The 16,393-nt window shown below is 39.0% G+C and overlaps 1 protein-coding gene across 2 annotated transcripts in view; it reads left to right on the plus strand.

Annotated features, from left to right (window-relative positions):
- The window catches only part of cntn3a.1 (contactin 3a, tandem duplicate 1), a 115,656-nt gene that overhangs the window by 36,426 nt on the left and 62,837 nt on the right, over positions 1-16,393 (plus strand). The window contains exon 1 of one of the 2 annotated variants that reach the window (XM_029436213.1): positions 9,052-9,638. The exons of the other annotated variant lie outside the window; for it this stretch is intronic. The gene's annotated coding sequence lies outside the window, so the exon portion shown is untranslated. Of the gene's footprint in view, positions 1-9,051; positions 9,639-16,393 lie in introns of those variants that run through there. 2 annotated transcript variants of the gene reach the window in all.

Raw genomic sequence — 16,393 nt, forward strand, 5'->3', positions numbered from 1 at the left:
GCTGGTGAGAGCTAGGAAATCAATGCACTCAAACAGGGATAAGAGGGACTTGGTTTTGGATAACTCAGGATGCCTTAGTGTGCATTATTCATTAGACAGGAGAGACACAGTCACAGTTGCTGCCACTGCAGAGGTGTACTGAAGACAAAGAATATGAAAGCTTAACCATATCACTCCCTAAATCTCGGAGCACAAGTGCTGCAATTCCTGGTGTGTAGCTTTCTCTCGCCCCCACTGTGTCGGAGCAGGTACGATACAGCTTCTGACGGTGTTGTAAACCTGTTTTGAACTGGAAACAAGGCCTATGTTGTAACAGGCCTGCAGTGTTTTCTGGTTTGATGAGGTAAGGACAAAGATAATGTATTCTTATAATTATTGTATCAACATACTCATTGGAAGAAGACCTTGAGCAGCAAATCTTTTTAACCGAGATGTTTCCTAGACATACAAAGGACTTTAATTATCGCATGACCAGATGTGGAGAGGCGATCACTTGCATATGAAAGAGTCTTTAGGGTACATTTTATGAAAAGGGATTATGCCGGTATATTGCAACCTGGTGTATTTCCCATAAGTTATGCTATTGTGACTGGGTCGTGCTAATATTGCACTCGTCACCTCCGCTGTTGAGTTTTGGATAGTTTTCAGGGCAAGCTGCGGGAGCCTCCTACAGCTTTCCAAATAAACATGATTTATTTTTACAATAATCATTTCAAACACTTGTCTATGACCTAACCTACCTGCACATCCATCTGTCACTGTTACACTGTATTCTAAGGAAAACATATATTATATATTAATATTATTACATTGCTGTATATATTGTAATATACATATTTGTTTACATATTTATGGTGATTTATATTGTAGTATAATTTGCAAATTTTTACTTTGACTTCTCTGTTTAAATAAATATTTTATTTTATTTTATTGTATTTTAATCTAAAATGGAGCAATTGTGTGAATATAATTTCCCTCCAGGAAAAATAAAGTATTTTGAATCTGAACGTGAACATATAATGCAATGGCGGATTAAACGGTGGATTACCTCATCTAATCATCTTTATGAGAGGAACTGCAGTATGTGTAACCAATAAGCAACACAAACTAGTAACTGGTTATACATTCTCTCTGACCCGCAATGATCCGACATTACAATGGTAGCTGAATGAAAGCTAAGATGCCCCGGGTTTAGATCCCTTTGCAATGAACACATTAATGGAAAATACAGCAGATGCAAAAATAACAGAATTTGCCTTTTAATTTCCCCATGTTAGTTGGTGTGTAATTTCTGATTGAATGTAGGTGTCATCACAGCAATTATAATAAAGTAATTTGCATTTCACTCAGCGAGAAAGAGGATAACTTCTTTTCAAGCTCAGAGAGGAGAGCGAGGAATCTAATCAAAAGAAAGAGTATACTCACTGTAAGTTGCATATTCAGCGCTGATTATCACAGAAGGAGAAGAATGTATTGACATTCATTTTTAAATTACCCGAGCTCATTAAGTTCATGCTAAATATATGAATATATTAATCATTTCGCTCGTATACAAAATGTTCCCGCAAGTGGGTGGCCTTCATAAGGCTCTAAGAGATTGGCATACATCTACAAAAACATAGGTAAAAAATAGAATAGCACAGAAATACATCTCCTGTGCACCTCGCATATACAAATCAGTGAAAACACCTCAAGGGAAAGAATTCACACAAATAAAAATATACAACTTCTTATTTTAATGCAGAAGAAAGGTTGACGATGTCATTTCGCCACTGTTAGTTTGTTCTTTGAAGATATAGCTGTCATTTCTAATCTGGAATATTTCTTAACTACCATAGTGACTAAACACTCTGGAGGATATGTATCATATAAATATTTTTCGGTGCATTTCAGAGTCTCATTCAGAAGTGTGATGTGTTTTCAGAAAATATTTAATTTGCATAGGTTAACACTCTCACACACGCACACAAATCCATATTCAGAGAGAATTTCTTCCTGCAGGTTTTGCTTTGATTGTGTTACTTTCAGTGGGTGATTTGCCACATTCCTTCATCCCCTTCCACATCGCTCCCTGGTTACATTGAGACAGCTGGGTACATAGGCAATATATCGTATCCACACTCTTATAAATACATTTACCAAGACCGGTAGCAGAAGCACTTCAGATCAGGATGAATTTGACAAATAAATTCTGCTTATGTGGCATTGCATCTGCTTTGTTTCAACAGGTACGGTATACAATCCTTCACGCAAACGTATTTCGATGACGGCCATGTGTAGGGTATCAAGTTTCTTTTAAGTTATTCTTTAGGAAATCATTGTGACACTAAAAAGCAGATTGAAATAACGAAGTTCCAACAATGGTTCGACTTTGTGACATTTGAAATGACAATAATTGATTAATCTTGAAGTAGTCTGGGTTGTAACCTCCTTTCAGAGCGACAACTACCTCCATTTCATGGTTCAAGAACTCAGTTTTTTTAAGTGAAAAGACAGATTGGCTCAAGGTTAAATGCTTTGGCGAGACAGTCATTAGTGTGCAGCAAGTGAAGGCTGGTGGTCAGAGAGAAAACCTCCTTGATTTTCTGTGAGATATCTCCCACACAGACAATTTGGCCCACGTGGAGCCAGGAGTCACAAGTCAATATCAAAGCCCTTAGACTATTTCAAACTAACGTGAGTAATTACTGTCGTGGAAATGTATCATATAGTCTTATATTGTATCTCTATAAAGTTGTTTGGCCTTACAGTCACTAAAAGGTTTTCTCACAGTTGTCTGATGTTCCTGTCTGCTCGCATTTGGCAGACAGTAGGCGTCACTTTGACCATATTGTCAGGCAATTAGCAGACGGCTGTTAACAGTGTGATGTCTCTGTGCCTTTTGTTCCCATTTGGTAGACAGAAATGTGCGTTACCTGATCCTGCCCATGTTTAATCTATTATATAAATGTCTTGTGTTTCTATATACTCAGGGTCAGATACTTGTAGCACGCGTGTCTGCAGGTTATCCGTCCTTTCAGATTAAATGATTTAATTCTGTTAAACACTTCTAACTCTTCATTAAATAACACCAAAGCTCTAACTTCTAAATGTGTTCATTTCTTGCGAGGTGATTCATTTTTACCACCACAATTACAATAATTTCCAAGAGCTTGCTTGGTGTTAGACGTGTGCCATTGGATAACGAGTATCACGGTCAAAATACTTATTTTGCTTGATTAAGCTCATGCGAGTTAAGTCGCATTTGTGAAGACTGCCACTGATCCCAGGAGTCTTTTTTTTCTGACTAATTCCCTTTTAGCATGTAAACACAATAATTATTGCACACAACAAGACGTTCGGATCGACTTCATATATTTATTCAGTCGTACAAAACGTGCATACTCTGTGGCTTCTTTAGGTTTGCTCATCACATGATCAGCTGTATGGTGTTAAGCTTGTTGTAGCAGCTGATATAATTGATGTAGTTACAAAAATTTAAATCTTATCCGAATATTTTAGGCAGAAGACATGGCGGTATTAAACCTATAAATTACATCTCATACTGACAACACATGGGGAGGCTGGGGCAAGGGCATTAATAAAGGACAATTTCCTGCAGAAACAAAACAAAGACATGTTATTTTATCATATAAAATCACTTAAATCCAATACTTTACTGAGACCATTTGGCTCTACAGTATTGAAGGTGTATATCAAGTATATGCCTCTCTTTTCATTAGCTGTTTAATGATGTTGCCTCCTCTTGGGTAGGCTAGGGCTCTTTAAAACCAAGAATTTGAGAGTGGAAGCTGACCCATATTTCAAACCCTGTCTCCTGAAAATTATGTTCATAACAACAACAAACTTCTATCAGCAAATATGGTTTATAGGAAATGTACTGTTTATTATCAACATAATGAGGACACATTTGCAGTATGTTGATTGCATATGCAAACTGTTCACTGCTGTCACAAGATGTTCATCCTGAATGTATTTGCCAAACAATACCCATCTTCATTTTTATTTTACTTCAACTACACACCTGTAATTTTTCGTGAATGCATCTTGCACGGTTGTGGCGCTATCGCAGTGACCACACACACACACACACACACACACACACACACACACACACACACACACACACACACACACACACACACAAACCCATTTCAGGCAGACATGTCATTGTACAGTGCAGGTATGAATTACCATCTTGACCATACCCACAGCAGCCACGATGTCATGCAAGCTTATTGTTCCGTCTAATGCTGAGGTCACCTTGAACAAGACAAGACAAGACAAGACACACACACACACACACACACACACACACACACACACACACACACACACACACAAATCGATGCAGCATGACCGTTGTTTCTTCTTCCTTGTCAAACCCTAAATTACCCATCATGCAACTTGAGTTGTTGAGTCATGTGTAATGCTACAGTAGTAACAGCTACTGGTAACCTCAACTCCACACTTCCAGTGAACCAGCAATTGTGCTCCCAATATTTTTAGTGGATGGCATAATCTACATTTTCATTTCTAAATGTTGCTTTATGTTCTTAGATTATTAATTCAAAAATGGTGTTGAATTCAAAGTATGCTCTCAACGGAAAGTCACCATTCATTTGTACATGAAGGACACTCTTTCATGTCTGTCAGAAAGAACCCTGATACAGACCTTCTCTTTCAAAATCTGTTCTAGTCAACACAAGCGCAATCGTTTTTTCTCCTTGTTTCTCTGCCAGGATCCCGTTTGTGGACCTCACCTCTGCGTGCAACACTATTATCCTGGACCTGCTACACAGCAATGTGTTGCAGCTCGACATTGCCCCCCTCAATGAGTGGGTGGATATCGGACTTCCTGGCAGACCGAAGGCAGCTACCTGTCAAACTCCAGGCTGCAAGCACAGGCGTACCACACATATGTGATGTTCTCCTCTCCCACACCCACTGAACATCTGTGATTGTATGTCCTAATTTGTCCATCAAGCTCCTTTTGTTTATGAACTACACTTTTAGCTCCAAAAATCTATAAATCCATAACCTTGAGATGAACACTGTTGCATTTAAACTGTGGAGAAGAGAATTCACTGTCAGAGGGACTACGGAGCTGCAAATAATGATTACTGAAATGTTATTGTTGAATAATTTACTAATTGGTCTATAAAATATCGACAAACTGGAAAAAATATCCATCACAAGCTCCCAGGGTCCAAGATAATGATGATGATGTCTTTTTAAATTGCTTATGCGGTCAAACCAGCGTAAGGTATTTAATTTACAATGCTATAAAACTGGCAAATAATCACATTTGTGAAGATGGAACGAGCAACTATTCAATTAATCGACAAATCCTTTCAGCACCCAAACCTTGGCGACGTGTCCGCCTCACTTGGGTGCGGTATTAAACTGGCACTGTGGATGAACATATATTACTCCTACTCCTCCTTACTCCATTGCTTGGATACATTTCAAAGTCAGACATAAAACATGGCAGGACACTGCCCTTTCAGTTTGGTATTGTTATTTATTTTTCTTGTATCTAAAGTAACCCTCTCATGTCAAACAAGGTGACTGGACTCTTCCATAAGCCTTGGGTAGACAGGAATCCATCTTTTAGTTTATTCATTCAGTTTACTGCTTTCGGGAAACTCAATCTCACTGTATTGTGTCTATAGATATATTTATTAGGGCTGTCAAGCGATTAAAAAATTAATCTAATTAATTACAAGCTTTGGGATTAATTCATCGCGATTAATCGCATATATCAATATTTACTGTCGAAGCTCCGTGCGTGAGACGGGGACAGGTGGGGGGTGCTGCTGTCCGTGCTCCGTGCGTGCGACGGGGGGGTGAGCTGCTGTCGGAGCTCCGTGCGAGGTGCTGTCGGTGATTAATTAATCGAAATGAACGCGCTAATTCGACAGCCCTAATATTTATATATTTATATAAAGCTCTTAAACCGAGTGAGACCTTTAAGTCATCTTTTTATTCCATGTATGACAATATAGCATGTCCTTGTCAGGCTCTAAGGTTTGGCTTTCAGCATGAAAATAACAAAAGCCAAAATAAGAAATCAAACCGTGCACGTTTCCACTGCAGCTGAAAAAGCTTAACGTCACAATGAGTCCTGGTTATGTTAACGGGTCAGTAAAGTCTCCTCACATCAGGCGCCAGCCTCTGGTTCTGACTCCATGTCCTCCTGTCCTAAGGATAAGCCCCAGTGTGCTGTCTGCATTGCTGAACAGGCGACTGAGCTGTTGACTGTCCTTCATTTGATTAAAAATGACTGACATCATGCAGAGACAAGGGCAGGGAGGCTTGCCCTAACTCTGTCAATGCACACCCAGGCTACCATCTGTGCCAAAAACTTTTCTCTAACAGACCGTGCTCGTCCAGTGTAAAGTTCCCCTTCACCCCTCACAAGCTGTGCTTCTCACAAGCTCCAATTACACCAGTTTCACCTAAAAATGCAGGACGAAAAATTTAAAATTCAGAAGGAGAAAACAAGGTTTTGATGTATTGTGCTACGGACAATAAGGCATTCACAGGCTAGTTAGCTTTTTTGGCTTTAATGACAAGTTCCTGCCTCCAAATTAGCCTTCACAATAAGTTACCTATTACAGCGATGGCAACAAGGACACAGGTAGTTAGCCAGAAGGACTGCACACCTTTAATGAAACGGTCAGTCAGTCCATTTCTTAGTTGAACACTGAATGAAAGGATCGATGAACGGAAGATAATGAACTATATATTTCTCCTTTGTGTTATCTTGGTAAGTAAACTGGAGACTCAGAGGCAGATATAAAATGAGCTTGACATACAACAGTATGACGTGAACAAGTTAGGAAAATGTTTAAATACAACATTTTATTTAAGATCATGGGTTTGCATGTGTCTAAAAGAGAGTGAGGCAGGGGGACACCTCTGCAGAGAATAATCTGCCTTCTCTTGCTCTCAGACAGAAACGCTTGTCTTTCTGACTCCTGGTGGCGTTGACAAGTTGCCCATTTCAGCATCTCATTTACCACCTCAGGACAAATGTAATACATGTATTTAAATGACAAATTCCAAACAACAATAAAAAGCTCATTGTCACATATAAAGATGGCCGCATGCAGAATCTACCTCTTTGGAAAGCAGTGGGAATTGCTGCATGTGGTGAAATTCGGTTAGTTTTTTTTTGGGAAAAAATCATCAAAGTAAAACGATAAGAAAATTTCCCTCCAGTCGTGAGAAGAATTCATGAAATATTCAAGCCAAGTTGCAGATATTTGTGTTTAGGGTGGCTGTACTATTAAGTGTTCCTTGGAGCTTTGATGTGCCATTATTAGCTGTGTGTATGGGTGGCTAAGGAATACTAAATGTTCATTCAGTAGGTTAATCCAAATACTCTCTTTTCATTTTGCCTTTCCAAGGCTCAGTGGGGCATTCAGTAATTTCTGCTGTAATTATCACTCTGCCATTGGCTCAAACAGAAGTAGATTCTCTTAAATCCCACTCAACATTATGAGTGGATTATGAGCCAGAGGCGTAGTGCATATAACAAGTTCTGACTGTTTAAACTTCATGAGCTGGCAGTCTGTCTTGTTTTGTTGAGTATAAGTAGAACTTGATAGAAAGAAATGCCTGATAATACACCCATATTAACTAACAAAGGTCTTTCTAATGTGTTAATATGCCACACCACAAAAAATGTTAACACCTCATGAAAAATTGCTGCAACCATGAATAATTCTATTACACCGCTTCTACAAAGGCAGGTTATTTAAGTTGGAATGCCTTACTCATCACAAAAAACTGCAACAAATGCCAGACAAAATGTAACTTGAGTAACTATAGCTGTCCAATATATACAGCGGAGTATTAATTGCAATTACCTCAATATTGTACTTGAGTAAATGTACTTAGTTGCTTTCCATTGTTGAAACGATGATACAGTGCACAGTATGAAGGGTTGACTACAGCCTACTGCTTCCTCTGTGACAGGGATTAAGTTACTTCAAAGCTTTGGGTCTGTTTCAAGTGTTTAATGTGCAATTTTGCCCATGTATGTTAACATTTTTGATAGTGGCGTGAGAATTAACAGTAATTAAGTCCTTAAGTACAATTTTCAGGTACCTGTGCTTTACTTAAGTATTTCTATGTTATACTGCCGTATACTTCTACTTAACTACATTTGTTGACAGCTGTAGTTAGCAGTTACTTTGCAAATTGAAGGCTCTGCACACCTACACAGTTGTTTTAACTGATTGATTAGTCCTCCGGCCAGGTTTGTGTTGGGTGGAGTTGATGCTGTGAATTACAATATGTCACAAAAACTCTATGTAACTCTATGTCGCTGTGTGTGTGTGTGTGTGTGTGTGTGTGTGTGTGTGTGTGTGTGTGTGTGTGTGTGTCTGTGTGTGTGTGTGTGTGTGTGTGTGTGTGTGTGTGTGTGTGTGTGTGTGTGTGTAGTGGAAAATAACTTACTTTTGATATTTAAGTACATTTTATGATATGCAGTGTGAATACTGGTAAAGTGGGACACTTTCTGATAATGTTCCTTCTGTGTTATTTTGAATCATGATCCAAATGTCTCATACGATACTATTCTAAATAGCTTAAGAGCTCTACTATCTACTATATAGAAGAAAGAAGCATTAAACACAGAATGGATGACTCTTCCTCAAACACACATTTGTCCAGGTGCTACTGTCAAACTGGGACACTTAAAACACATTCAATTGATATGCAAGTGTAGGCTTAATGAATTCAATATACAATCATAATATAAACAACAACAACAATAATAAACAACACTCTTTTTTTTTATAGGAGGGGAGCAGTGCTTTTACTTGTAACAGAATATGTTCACACTGTGGTGTTACTAACTTGCTTTCTTCCACCAAAGACAAATGAAACGTGTTTAATTGTTTTAGTTAATTGCTTAGAAAGAAAACACAAACAATAACAACAAACATTTCCGATACGCAGGATCATTTATTGTAAAGCTCGTGAGTCTTGTTGACTTGAGGATGGGGTATTGCAGAGAACGTGCTGTGAACCTGCAGCGTTAACAAAAAAAGAAAAGAAAAGAAACAGAAACACCTACTGTACCCACCTCCGATGTGATGCCCCATGTGCCACTGCCGCCGCGCGCGCAGGCAGCCACAGTCCTGTCATCCTGTGGACTCTCCCGGACGCTCAGACTGAACACCGCCGTGTGAACACTTTCTGCTCCTAAATTGAATTCATACAGCGACATTTTAAAAAAACATATTAATTTTGTTAGACGCCACGGCTGCGGGTTTAGTTGGTACCAGCCTGACGGCGGTGCGAGGAGACTTGCCGGGTCGCTTTATATGAATGTGCCGGGGACTGGAGTGTGGATAGCGGAGGACCGGGCTCTGAAAACACCGAAGGCACATAAAGGTGGAAAGAGTGGACGGCAGTATTTAGGGTAGCCTGTTACCCGAAAAGGCGAGAGCAGAGTTTTGGGCCATTTCTACGAGAGCAACATCCGCACTTTGAAGTGACGAACTTCACTGTCGCCGTCGATGCTGGGCGCTGCTGGGCTGAAGGAGTGAGGAGATGCTTGGTGTAACATGGATATCCGAGAAGGGATAAACATCAGCAGACACCGCAGGGGACATACTCAGGTGATTAACTACAACTATTTGTTTTTTTACTATTTTCTGTATGTACTCTTAATCTTCAATATTCCTCACACATTTATGCTTATTTTCGGTCTGCGATCATCAGGCTGCTCTTCACCGTCAGCAGACAGAAACTTACACTTTTGGCATCGAATATAATTACAGTGAAATAGTGTAAAACCCTTTAGACATTCACAGAGAAATATCAGCATACAGGCTGTCCTGTTGTGGGTTTTTTTTTTTTTATCTCGAAGGCAATAGTAGGCAGCACACACACACACACACACACACACACACACACACACACACACACACACACACACACACACACACACACACACACACACACACACACACACACCCATAAACCTATTATAACATGTCCAGGGTGAAATTGCACATGTCAAGGCATATATTTCTGTCCCTGCCTTTATAGCCATGTGTCAATTGGAACACTAACAGGTTTAAAATATTAGTTCCCAATTGACTTGTACAATTTCCACACAACCCATTAGAGATAATAGCAATCTTGGTGTCCTCTTATTGCCATGAACATCCTTTACCATGCATCTTTTCTGTAAGAGGGCACAAATCCACCTATTAATTCTTCCTCATTTAAAACCTCTGGTGGAACTCATTTGTTGTCAGCGATCAACATGGGGATTGGACTCAGTCCAGTCTCATCATCCCTCCCTTTCTTTGATTGCACCCAGCTCCGAGCCTGATTGCCGATCAGATTGTCTAAAGTCCTCTAGCGTGCGTCTCTTGTGGAAATAGCTATCCTCATGAAATGTCCATATGTTTGAGAGGGAGCTGCCTTGCATATCATGATTCTGCTATTAAGTTAATTATTAGTGGCTCGGGATGGGCTTCTTTTGATAATGAACTCTTCCCTGTCACAAAATGTTTCCAGATTGTGTCATTCTCCCCTTTGCTTGCAGGGAAGTCTCAGTGTTGTAAACACTTTCTTTTGTTTCATATTGACATAATGCCAGCTGGATGTGCCCTGGGCATTACTTTGTTTTACCAAAAGCTGTGGTTTATTCCCTACACAAACACTACTTTGGAGTGCAGTTACTCTTCTTACCTTCAGCTTCCAAGTGGTTGGAATAGTAGAGCTACTACACATCTCCTTGGGGAAGTGTGCTTATAGCTGGACACGTTTCTGATGATGTCACTGGCTTTGAAAGAGGAGGAGGGTGTAACATGAAGTTTATAATACCCAACTGAGCAGAGCCTGGTCCGCATGAGAGGTGGAAACACAGCACATAGACTCACAAGGGTTGATGCAGGTAAAATGATGTGCATTCTGATATGTACATAATTTTACCAGCATTTTAACCCAGCAGGCAATAGGTTGGATGTTCGCCATGATTTCTTCAGAAAGTAGATCGCTAACATTTCACCTGCAGAGATAAGTTAATCTTTCTTCAAAACTAAGGTTGTTGTTTGAACGAACTTATTACATTCTGCACAATGGTTTTTGTGACATTTATTTATTTATTTTTCCCTCAGTTTTACAAACGAGTGACACAACTACACCCACCCTCACCCTCAGGGATAAAAAAAAAGAAGAAGAAGAAAAAAACACAGTACATATTTGCATATACAGCACATACATACATACATACATACATATACGCAAATGCTTTAGGCCATTCTCCATAAATACGACGAAAATAGTTGCCAAAGGATTTGATCAAATGTTGCAGAGAGAAACATTGTATCCTCTCCGTAACAAGGTGCTTTATGCTTTCCAGGTCTTAAAAGAAGGCACATCCTCATTTTTCAAAAGGGTTATAATATTCCTTTTTGCAATAACCATGCCATATAGTAATGTCTTTTGTTGCAAATGGGATAGGGTTTGCATATGTTGGGTTGTACAGAAAAGCACTTCGTGTAGTTTGGTACAGGAGTAGTGCAGCTTATGATTACCTTTAATTGAATATGTTTGTGTCTGGAGTTTATGGAACAACTGCAAATGGTTTTAGGGTTAATTTTCCAGCTTTCCTTAGTTATTGTCACGCCAGTGTCTTTTTCCCAGGCTTCACCATGAAGCTTCGTCTAAAATTTGTATGTAATTGTTTTGCTGTTTTTTAAAATCAATAACACTTGAATTATTCTTTATTTCAAAATGGCAATATTGAATATAGAATTAAAAAAACAAAAATGTTTTATGTATATATGAACTCAGACCCTGTAGGGGTCAGAGTTCAATTGCACGCACAAGCTAAATCTCCAATTCCCTTTTCGCTGAGACAAGCTAGCGGGAGCAGCTACGATGGGGCGCTAGGTGCGGTTTTTTTACGCTAAACATGGCAGAAAAGCGAAAGAAAACAAACTATTTTCACAATGATTGGGAGGAAGAATTATTTTTTACAACAGTAAAAGAAAAGTGTGTATGTCTCATTTGCCGGGCAACGGCAAAGCGGCACATTGTGGAGACACTTCGGTACGTGTCACAGAAGCTACCATGCTAACTAACTAACTAACTAACTAACTAACTAACTACCCACCTGCAGCACTGCGGGCAGAACCAGCCGGGAGTTAAAGCAGCTTTGGGCAGGAGCATCTCTTTTCACGAGGCCGGTGAACAAGTCACACAAAGCAACAGAAGCTTCATTTAGAGCTGCACATTTTTAAATAAAGTACAAGAAAGCCTTTTCGGACGGAGAGGTCTTGAAAAGTGCAATTATGTTATTGAAAAGACTGTTCAAAGACGAGAAGATTCTGCTGAAGGTTCTGTTGAGGAAAAAGATGAAGAACTCGGAGCTTGAATGTCGAATCAAAACAGCAATCTTCTAGTTAAATCGATATATTTATTAACGTGATAAGTCAAACATGGAAAATACTTCTCAGCTGAGAACACTAATCACATCACCGTTTCCACAGACTGAGTCGCTAAGAAAACCCAGGTTGCTGTCTGACGGCTCCATGAGAAGTGTGTACAAAGGCTCGTAAACATCTCATGAAATACATGGAGAACGGGCTGACCTTCTCCTCATTGGTCCCCGTTGGCGCCATCACGCTCCTTGGTCAGCAGTCAGGAAGTGATGGTTGTTGACCTGTTCTCTTAAAGGGGAAGTGTTCCTACTGTGTTTACAGTCAATATTGTTCTCGTAATACATTCAGTGCAGAAAATACATAATAGTGCAGAAATACATATTGATTGAGGTAGACAAACACATATGATAGTCTTTCAAGTGTCAGGAGTGATTTACTTCACAGATCATCTCCTCTCTCTCCGATGTTACAAAGTTAGTGTTTGTACAAACAGGATATGATTTGAAGATGTGACAGTTAATGATTTCCTTAATTTTTTTACAGAAGTGATACTTTGTACTAAAATATAACCGGTGTGATTTTGAACAAAATTATACAAATGTGCTCTTTCATACAAAACTGTCAATAAAGATATTTACAGAAATATCAGAGATGTGATAACTCTGACTTTCAAATGTTGAAATAGATTGAGAACATAAATAAATAATGTTGCATGTTTAAATATATCTGTTTCCTACCATAAATCATTGTTATAATTATTGTGAGGAATAATTAACATTAACATGGGATCAGACAGTCTCTTCACATATATGAATATTTATTATGATTATTATTATTATTAATGATAATATGATCATTAAAGGTGAACCGTACAACTATGTTATTCAGGAAGTTTCTATCAAACAAGTAGCCCTTCGTATTATTCAGTACCCTTGAAGTAGCTCTCAGTGTCAAAAAGGTTGGTGACCCCTGCTCTATACAATATGTAAACTGAAACCATTCTGCTCATGTAGGTTTAAACTCGACAGCCACAATTTGTACTAATAAGAATGCAGATCGTTTTCTTGCATCTGCTACATGTGTTCTTGTTTTTTTCCATTTCTCATACAAACCAGCTCAGTGGGTACTTTAAAGTCCACCATCCAACCTCCTCCTCTTTTTGAGTCAGCGATATCTCCAGACATGTCCATCCTTAAACACAAGTTTCTGCTCGAAGAGAAATATCATGCAAATCAAGGACAAATGATTCCATATCCTCACAAAACTTCTATTGCAATACACTGCTGTGCAAATAATGTTATATAAATTTATATGGTGATGATGGACATCATCAGTTGGAACTTTCCAGAGACTGCTCAGAAAACCCCAAAGGAGGTAATAAATATAGGAAATACATTTCTTTTTGCTATTTATGAAGTTTTCACTTTTGATATTGAAAGTAGCATTCGCAAGTTGCAGCTTGATTGATATGCACATGTTGTAATAACTTACAATAACAAATTGATAACATTCTGTGCGGTACCATCTGCCTGAATCTTTGTGATCAGCATTCTCCTGGTTTGTATTGAATCCTTCAGCCTCGGTGCTTAAAGTGTTTTGTGTGTAAGAGGATCTTTCATCCCTCACAGCAATAACAACTTACCCTTTCTTTGGTCATGGGCTTAAAACGGCTTCCCATGATAACTGCTGGGTTCCACCAAAGTGTCCTCAAATACACTAAATCTGTGTATTTAAGGAAATATTAATTGGCAGGCTGTTAAATCCAATTGGGATTCTTAATTAGTAGCTTAGTAAAGGCAGGTGCAGTGGAATTGTCAACCACTTTCAGCCAAAGCTAGCATCAGACAAATACACAATATGTTTGCTGCAGGTACCTAATTAGAGTGATTATAATCTAGGCCACTCCAGTCATATTTTATTTCCAATAAAATAAAAAGTCACAGTGATTTATCCATTCACTTAAATCTATTACCTATGTTAGGGTATTTACAATGAGTGCATTGCTTGAGGTTTAACCATTTAATCAATAATGCTTTTAAATAAAGGGTGTTCAGAAACCAAACTGAATTTTGATGCACAGCTCTATAAGGGCGTGTAAATTATTACAATAATCTGTGCTCATTATGTTGAAACTTGGGCTTGGAGCATGCAGGAAGAACCTTTTCACATAGTCAGTTGATCACGTCACAGGGGAGATTAGGCTGAGCGCCCCTGGTGAGGTCTGGAGAAATGAAGAAGCTGGCATGTGTTATGTCATGCCTGCGGCTTGTGTGCTTAGATCAAAACACCATTAGTCTCTTTGTCTTGTGCCTCTATTTGAGGTAGAATCTTGGCTAGGGAATATGTTGGCGCTTCCTTGACTCCCTTGGTGTGCCATTTGGGAGGAATAAAAACATTGACTTGGCACACATAAAAGCTTCAAGAAAGTTTTAAACTCATTGGTTATATGAGCATAGATTCTTGAAGAGCAAGATTGGCAGAGGGAAGTTGAGGTTTTTTTGTGCCTTGACTTTTTCTTGTCTGTGCAACTTAGAAAGTACCGTCCAGTTCAGCGTTTACAGTCAGTTCAAGCACAAGTAAGCACCTTTTTAAAATACCTTAAGAAGAACATTTTGTTGAAATTGTACAGGAGACAATAAACATGTTTTGTGGGTTCAGCAGATTTGACACCTACACATAGCAAGGACCTTGTCAGTTCAATGATGAAAAACCTTCAAAAGAAAAGCACTATATATACAGCTCACACTGTCAAAAAACTAAATATAATAAGACTATTATTAAATAAAGACTATCTTTATTGTTGTCTCATGGCTATGTATTAAATAATTTAATATTTAGTGTAACAAAACTCAGATACTATTATCTGATTTGGACTTGATATCATTATCCTTCCACAGTGCTGCTTGGCTGATTTTTGATTTGTGTGTGTGGTGAATCAAAGTGCAGTATTAGGAAGAAATTTCTTCCTTCCCTACTACTACGAGTCTCAACTCGAGCACCCCCGGAAAATGAATTTTAAATGACTGGAGGCACTCAGACCCGTGAGATGAGCCTCACATGCAGGCAAACGCTGATCGAGCTTGTGTCTGCACATCAAATGAAGTCACAGCTCAGGTGATTAAAGATGCAGCATTGTATGCCATTTTTCCTGGTCTTGTCTCGTTCCTGCAGAGTGTGAGAGTCTGGTCTCATTCATGATGCAGAGCGTGGTGTGTGTGGGGGGGCTCATGCATTTTAGCGTGAGTTTTATCTTCATCTGGACTCTTCAACCAAAGGGACTTGGAGTATCCCTCTATTAATACATTTTTTGAGCCCTGTAAAATTGATGGTTGCGGAGAAAAATCAGGTGTAGTGGAAAGGGTTGGATCAACTGACATCACTGTCAGCTTCTACGCCTGACTGAACTGCAATCTGTGGTTTATCAACTCCAGCTGGTGCTGTCAGAGAAGAAGAAGAAAAGAGGTGTCACTTTGACAACACTGAAATTTGGACGAGTGCTTTGTCTCCACAAATCTGAGGCTTCCCTCGAAGCAGCTGCATTTCCTCAAAAGTCAAATAAAAAGAAGTGTTCAGTTTTATATCCAAGCTTTCGGCTGTTACGTTACATTGACTCCATATGATTAGATGAAGTCCTAGTACACTGTCATACAGTGCCCGCTACAAGGATGCATCGATACATTGTTGAGTATGAAATATCAGAATATGGTGAAAGATGCACATCACAATTTCCTGAAGCAAGGGTAACCTATAGGGAGGTCTTAGTTTGTTGATATTCAATTTACAATGAAATGAGACAGAGAAAAGCAGCAAATCCTCACAGTTGACGAGCCGGAATGAGTTTTAATGATTACAGATGAATCAATAACCATTTTGATAATGAATTAAAGGAAAATTTGCAATGATATTGAATGCTTCATATAAGACTAGATATCGCCTGGGATGATGGTTATTATGTTAACTTGACATTTGGGCAT

Source organism: Cottoperca gobio, chromosome 7, assembly GCF_900634415.1.
Source record: "Cottoperca gobio chromosome 7, fCotGob3.1, whole genome shotgun sequence".
NCBI classification, from domain to species: domain Eukaryota; kingdom Metazoa; phylum Chordata; class Actinopteri; order Perciformes; family Bovichtidae; genus Cottoperca; species Cottoperca gobio.